Raw genomic sequence first — 8,557 nt, 5'->3', positions numbered from 1 at the left:
GTGATCTTGTTCTAACAAATAACAATGAGAAGTTAACAATTGGACTTTATTCAAAGTATTATTCAATTTCTAAAAAGAGGGCGTTTGTTCTTTTAAAAACAGGTTAACAAACTGATTTGTTCATTGTGCTGTTATCCTGGGCTAGAAAATCTAATTTTTTGGCCAACACATTTCACAGACTGACCCACTTTGTCAGGGCCTCAGATCTTGTTATATATTGAGGCCTGTACCACACTCGATGATGACGCTGTCTAAGGACCGCGCCATGGCCTGTGTTGTGCCAGAGTTTCACCCCCCTTTCCCCATTGAGACACTTCCCCTGCTGGGTAAACACAACTGGGAACTCCTCAACCCTCTTGCCATCTATGGTAAGACCCGGAGGTGGATTTCCTAGGTGGGGAGTTCACAGTGGTGCATTCACCTACCTAGCACCATTAAGCTAGCCGGGAGATGAGCCCGCCCCCACCCCCGAGCCTCTAGGTCATTCCAGATCTTACACCCGGGCAGTGGCATCCTCAGGGAAGTCTCCTCCCCCTTAATTAATTGCACTTCACATATAAACCGAGATTGTCTGGCATGGATGTGCAGCCTGCCAGTAGCATTGGGACATGTATTACATTGGACGCATTCCATGTCACTGGAAGTACAGGTAAATCATCACAATGGATGCTTAAACCTTTCCTTTATGCCCTCTACTTGGATACACTTTATATATAATAGACATGCGCACACTGAAATATTTTGTTTCAGAATTTTGTTTTCGGCTGAAAAATAAATGTATTTAGTTACTCCTGAAATGCGTTTTTAGTTATTTTGTTTTGTTAAAAAATGCATTAATCTGAAAATTCGAAATAATTAAGGTTGAAACTGTCATTGAAGGCTCATGGTGTCTGTCGAATGTTCTAAGAAGATTTGACGGAGCAGCTAAACTGTACGGCACCACAATCGTACATATCCTGTCAAATGTTCTGCCTACAAGCTATAGTAGAATTTTAATGTTGTATGACACTAGTAATAATTACATTTATTAATTATTATTACTAGTCAATCAAAATTAGAATTCTTCTACAGCCTATGGGCGGAGCATTTGACCATAAATGTCAGCTCACGGCGACTGCTTCGTCAAATCTTCATGTCAAATCTTTTCTCTCTATGTCGAATAATCTTGGACTAATAGAGTTAGGTGAGGCACATTCGACCTTTTTTGCTATTGTCTCTATAATGTCAAATCTTTTCTCTCTATGTAGAATAATCTTGAACTAATAGAGCTAAGATTAGGCACATTCGACCACAGGTTCGATGGACACAGATCGCTATTGACAGCGGCATGTCGAATCTATATCGAACTGTTGCAATGAATATGAAAATAAAGCATTTGTTTATGTTGGATCTTTCGGTTTTCGGATTCTGCACGTTTGTTATCGTTTGTTAAAATGATAATGAAAATACCCGAAATTCGGACGAAAATGCATTCCGATGAAAACGAATGCCCATGTACATATATAATGAACACATGCTAATATTGAATTTCTCCTTGTAAGGGAAGTTTTCTTTAGCACTTTATCTAATTTAATTTATACCTAGAAATTTTAGTGAAGCCACCGAATTTACATACCAATCAGGACTTCCCATCCTATATCCTTCATCATCTCTAAGATACCTGCATAGTTAAACTATATTTACAGAGACTACAGGTAAGCATTGTTTGTACTCCCTGCTCTCCACCTTCTTCCCTGTCACTTTCTTTTTCCCACTTCCCCTTTCGCCCTCCACCTTTTTCCCTCCCTTTTCCCCTCCTTTGTTCCCCTCTCCCCCTCTTCTTTCTTTCCTATTCTCTCCTCCCCCCCTTTTTTCTTCCCTCCTTCCCTCCTTCCACCCATCTCCCATTCTTTTCCTTTTCCCTTTCCCTCCTCTTCACTCCCCCCCCCTTTATTTATTTTCCTTTGCCCCTTTCCCCCTGCCTCCCCCCTTTTTCCTGTTCCCCGTTTTTCCAAATGTTTCCTCTTCTTTCTCCTATTCCTTTCCCCTTTCTGATTCACCTTAAATGCTGGATATATAAAGATTAATCTCAGTGAACATTTTTGACATACAGATTGTTGGCATTGTCCATGCTTGGGATTGAACTTTTTCTTTAGGGGGTTTGGAGATATTCCCCACGGGCTCCCCAGACTACCTATTGCCAACTTTGATGCAATATTAACACAGGTGATCTTTTATATACTTACTTGCATTATAATGTATTATAATTTATATATATATATGAATAAGGTTGTATTCCACATAATGTTGTTCACCCTTCTTTGTGAATTGCTGCAGCCGATAACATTTTTAACCATTAACAGTAAATGCTTTATGTAACCAAATACTGAATAAATGTGGTTAATTTTAAGTGTTAAATGTTGATTTGATTCAAATGTAAAATGTTGTTTTGCATATTGTTACAGTATATAACAATATCTGAGGCCCTGGCGAAACAGACCAGCCCACAAAATGCGCTGACCATAAAAATCGGATCTCAAGCCCAGAATAACAGTAACGTGGACAAACCAGTTTGTTAACCTGTTGTCAAAAGAACAAACCCCTCTTTTAAGAAATTGTATAGTACTTTGAATAAAGTGAAAAAAAGTAAAAAAATTATTTTAACTGCTTAAGGACTGCCTCACGCCGATGTACGTCGGCAGAATGGAACAGCTGGGCCCAAGCACGTACAGGTACGTTGCCCTTTAAGTGCCCAGCCGTAGGTCGTGAGCGCGCCACCGGTCCTGAGCTCCATGACCGTGGGACCCTGCTGAAGAACAAGGAGAGGTAAGTGTAAACCTCTCCTCGTGCTTCCTACTGTGGCTGTCACTGATCGTCTGTTCCCTGTTATAGGGAAAGACGATCAGTGATGTCAGACGCCAAGCCATGTCCCCCTACAGTTAAAAAAACACATACACACTTAACCCCTGCACTGCCCCCTAGTGGTTAACCTCTTCACTGCCAGTGACATTGTTACAGTAATCAGTGCATTTTGAATTGCACTGATTGCTGTATTAATGCCAATGGTCCCAAAAATGTGTCAAAATTGTCCGACGTGTCCGCCATAATGTCGCAGTCACAGTAAAAATCGCTGATCGCTAACATTACTAGTAAAACATATGATTAATAAAAATGCCATAAAACTATCCCCTATTTTGTAGAGGCTATAACTTTTGTGCAAACCAATCAATAGACGCTTATTGCGATTTTTTTTGTTTACCAAAAATATGTAGAAGAATACGTATTGGCCTTAACTGAGGAAAAAAATATATTTTTTTATATATTTTCGGGGGATATTTATTATAGCAAAATGTAAAAAAAAATTTGTTTTTTTTTTCAAAATTGTTGCTCTTTTTTTGTTTATAGCGCAAAAAATAAAAACCGCAGGGGTAATCAAATAGCAACAAAAGAAATCTCTATTTGTGGGAAAAAAAGGACGACAATTTTGTTTCGGAGCCACATAGCACACCCACTTAATTCTCAGTTAAAGGGACCAGTGCCGAATCGCAAAAAAGGGCTTGGTCCTTTAGCTGGAAAATGGTCGGGAGCTTAAGTGGTTAAATCTATTTTGTCAAGTGGTTATTGAACCCAGGGAGATACATGCGAAGTCACAAACTCTCTTTTGTTGTATTTATATATTTGTTCTCCTAGGGATGGTGCCTTGATCTTCTATCAATTCACACTTTGCCCCCACGCACAATTTTTTGGAAACCGGCAGTGGTAAAATCAGTCTATATATGCAGTAAAGCATGCTTGTTATACTCACTGTGCAACCTAAGGGGTTAATCCACCAGATTGTGTAAAAAGGATGTTTTATCCTGTCTTCTCTGATCCTCCCCTACTTACACATGCACATGCTCAGTTTGGTGTTTATTGCTAGAAAGATTTTTTTGTTCTTGGGAGGGTGCATGGGATCAGCACAGAGCCAATCAACACTGTCCAGGCAAGGGGTCAGGGGTCTTGCAGTCCCATAGGACAGTCAGAAAACCCCTCCTACAAGCTTTAACCAGTGCCTGGTTGGACATTGTTATAAGTCACAAGACTGCTGTAACTGCTGATGAGAAAAAAGTATTTAGCAGTTTATATTTGCTAAAATAATTGCATTTCCATGTTCTGTGTGCTGTGGGAGACCAGATATAGTGAATGCAGGGTCCTGAGTTTAGTAACACAATTTAAGGAAAAAAGTAAAGTTATGCACAACATTATTGGTTGAACTAGATCAGCCCTTTTCATTTCAATGTGTTTATTGAATTTTTCAAGGTTTAATGACAGTACATTAGACTGATGTCAGTACATAGCACCTGAGTATAGTAATTGATACAATATCCATCATTAACAGTGTCCTATCATCATTAAAAAAGTTTTCAAACATAGGGACAGGGACCTCTATTTGGTGCTCAACAGGTTAAAGCTAAAGCATTTATGCGACTAGCTGATGGAGACAGAAATGGCTAGGAAAAATTATCAAAAAAAAATGAGATAAAAAAGAGTGGATAAGATGGAGATAGAGGAGGGAAAAAAGTGGGGGATAGGGGGACGATGCGGGAAGTATTGTATACTATTAACAGCTGGATCAATGAAGGTTTGGATTAGACAGCTAGGTTTGGATGGTGGTATGCTATCCAGGGGCCCCAGATTTTGCTAAATTTGATATGATTATTAGCGAGGATGATAGATAATTGTTCGTTCATGAAAAAACTGTCCATTCAGGATTTGACTTGTGAAGTGGGTGAATTTTTTCCATGCCCTGGCTATGGTCAATAGAAGCTAAAGATCAGCCTTTTTTAACCAAGGTGCTCAGGCACCCTAGGGTTCCTTCTGGTTTCTTTAGGGTCTTGGAAAAATGCCTAAATATTGCCCAAAAAGTGCATACTTCCAGTAGATGGATCAAGCCTGCCTTTTATTTACAGAAAGCCGCATATTTTCACTGTGCACTATTACAACCATCTAGCCCTCATTGGTTGATAAGGAGGAAGTCAGGCAGCTGTAAATCATCTTTGTTTGACTTCCCCTGCTCTTCTCTGTCAGCACAGGGGCTATGTTAGCTTACTGAGGGAGAAAAACTGAGGGAGAAGAGAATGCCAGAATATTAGTCAGTACCAGGGTGTAAAGTTGTATTTGCTTTGGAAGACAAAGGCAACCCATAGATGAGTCAACCCAGTGGGTTGAACAAAAAAAACTGACCTGAAAACCACATATTCGAGGTGGATGAGGGGCTCCACACCACTGTATTATTGTATTCTGACAACAGGAGACTTCCCTGTCATCAGAATACACTGATCAGCATAGCAGGCTATAGCCTGCAGCATTAATTGAGTAGAGAAAATCCAACAGGGCTGTTGTACAGAAGTCGATCAGTAGATCAACTTTTGTACAACCACAGTGCCCATGCATGGATCAACTTTCCCTGCTGAACCAGCCAAATTTTGACCCATGTGTGGCCGGCTTAGATCGCTAAGTTTGGGTGTCCTACATGTGTGGATGTTGCTGCATTATGGAAAACTATTAGTTTAATTTTTTACATTTTAGAATGGGGTTCCTCGAGATTGTAAATATTTTTTAAAGGGTGTCTTTACAGAAAAAAAGGTTGAGAAACACTGAAGTAGATGAACTCTATTTTTTTTTTTTTTCAAAATAGTTTTTATTGAGTTTAGCAAACATACAACAATGCAAATAAGCAGTAGGTACAAACGGTACTATAGGTACAATAGGTATAATAGGTACAATAGGTATAATAGGTACAATATAATGTTCATTTTAGTACATAACGGTCTATAATATCAGCTTATAAACAGGAATAATGATAGGGAAGGGTGAGAGGTATGGGGGGGAGGAGAGTTGGAGGGGGGAGAAGAAAGGGAGTTAAGAAAAAGAGGGGGGGAGAGATGAGGGGGGGAAAAAGGGGGGGGATGGGAGGGGAAGAAGCAAGAGAGGACGGAGAGCTGTGGTATTATCCAGAATCAAAGAGTTAATCAAACATTGCGGTAATGGTCATACCATACCGACCAGGGATACCAGAGAGTTTTAATGCGATGATGGTTGTGTTTCCCTCTAGAGAGGACAATTTCATATGTATAGTGGGTTTGGACTACCATGATAATTTCATCCAGTGATGGGGCTGCAGTTGTCTTCCATTTCCTTGCTATCAAGAGTTTTGTGGCTAAGAGAATGTGTGTGGTGATTAAACGTAGGTCTGGTGGAATATCATTGATGGTGATATTGAGGATTGCCAGATGAGGAGTAAGTGGAATATGTAGGTGCAGAACTTTGTGTAGTAGTGTTTCTACTTTGGACCAGGCTTGTTTTATACGCGGGCATGACCAGAAAATATGTAGGAGTGTCCCAGGCATGTTACATTCTCTCCAGCAGGTATGTGTTGCTTGTTTGTTGAATTTGGCCATTCTATAGGGTGTCAAGTACCACCTCATTGTAAGTTTTTGGGCGAGCTCCCAAAGTGCGGAGCAAGCAGTGTATGTGTAAGTGGACTTAATTGCTTGTTGCCACTGACAATCTGAGAATTGTGTTTCAAGATCTGTCTCCCAGTCTGTAAGGGGTTTGGACTTGTAAAACGTGTGTTTTCCCTGTAAGGTGGAATATACTATTGAGATCCCTTTAGAGTTATGGTCGTTGAGGAAGAGGAACTTCCAAATGTTTAGTGGTAAAGAACTTTCTAAAGATGGGTGAGCAGCGAGGCAATGTCTTATCCTGTAGTACGTTAGATAGTCCGTCATATGAGTGGCCGACTGTTGTTGCGTGAGTGTATGCGAATTGGATTTAACGACGTGTAAGTTGCCATAGCAGATATCCATACAGGAATGTGAAGGTCGGGAGTAAGTAGTTGTAGTGTTTCAAGGGGGATGGGTATGGGTCGCAGGGGAAGATTCGTCCAGTAAGTGTAGTGTAGTGTTCTCCAAGTTTTGACAGTGGCTTGTATGGTAGGTGAGTACAGAGATAATTGTGGAAACTTAGTGGAGGTGCTAAACAACCAGGTGGATAGATTAGCTCCAGGTGTCATTGTGTTCTCTATAGCTCCCCACAGGATATTGGTGTGTGTGTTAAACCATTCTTTCGTCTGGGATATATGGTAGCAATATAGTAATCCTTAATATCTATGTGTCCCATACCACCTACTAATCTGTGTTTAACCACTTGCCGACCGCCGCACGCCGATGTACGTCATCAGAATGGCACGGGCAGGCATAAGCACATACATGTACGTCCTTTGCCTCCCGCGGGTCGGGGGCCCGATCGGGCCCCCGCCCGGTGCCTGCGGCGGTCGGTTTTCGTTCGGGAGCGATCCCGGACGAGGGGACGGCCATTCATTCATGGCCACCCCCTCGCGATCGCTCCCGACGAATGGAAATCCCCGGTGACATCACTTCCTCTCCTGTAATGTAAACACAGGAGAGGAAGTGATGTATTCTCTCCTCCGTGTCGGTATTTTTCGTTCCGACACGGAGGAGAGCGGATCAGTGAGTTGCACCAACACATCCCACACACAGTAGAACATGCCAGGCACACTCACACCCCCCCTTTACCCCCCGATCACCCCCCCAATTACCCCTGCCCCCCAGTCACAGTGACACCAATGTCATTTTTTTTTTTTTTTTTTTTTTTTTTGCATTGGTGTCATTTGTGACTGTAATAACTGTTAGGGCAGTTAGGGTTAGCCCCCTTTAGTTCTAATGTACCCCCCTAACCCCCCCAATAAAGGTTTAACCCCGTGATCACCCCCCGTCGCCAGTGTCACTAAGGCTGGGTTCACATTGCAGCGGTTTATGAGAACGAATGTGATTCGCACCGCACTGCAGTGCAAATCACATCCGATCTCTGTGCGATTCGAGTTCAGCCATTCGCCGCACCCGCCGCACCCGCCACACCCGCCGCACCCGCCGCAAATTCGCACGGGACCCTTTTTTTGGCCCGCAGCAGAATCGGATCGCATGGGTGTTCACACCATGCGATCCGAGTTTGCAGATCGCACTGCGATATGCGAACTGATCTGGGGGTGTCAGTAACATTTCACTGACACTCCCAGCAGTTCGCATAGGGCAGTGTGAACTGCCGCCGGGAGGCATGCGATGCGGGAACCCGCCGCGGATTCGCGGCGTTTCCGCATCGCTCCAGTGTGAACCCAGCCTAATAAGCGATCATTTTTCTGATCGCCGTATTAGTGTCACAGGTGACGCTAGTTAGGCAGGTAGGTATTTAGGTTCGCCGCAGCTTTTTATAGCGCTAGGGACCCCCATATACTACCGCATAAAGCCCCCTGATTGCCCCCTAGTTAACCCTTTCACCAGTGATCACCATATAACTGTTACAGGTGACGCTGGTTGGTTAGTTATTTTTTTATAGTTTCAGGGCACCCGCCATTTATTACCTAATAAAGGTTTAACCCCCTGATCACCCGGCAGGTGTCATTTGTGACTAATAACTGTTAGGGCAGTTAGGGTTAGCCCCCTTTAGTTCTAAGGTACCCCCCTAACCCCCCCAATAAAGGTTTAACCCCGTGATCACCCCCCGTCGCCAGTGTCACTAA

Source organism: Lithobates pipiens, unplaced genomic scaffold (assembly GCF_037356315.1).
Source record: "Lithobates pipiens isolate NorthernLeopardFrog02 unplaced genomic scaffold, aLitPip1_a1.2 Scaffold_10, whole genome shotgun sequence".
NCBI lineage: Eukaryota > Metazoa > Chordata > Amphibia > Anura > Ranidae > Lithobates > Lithobates pipiens.
This window is presented reverse-complemented; position numbering follows the sequence as displayed.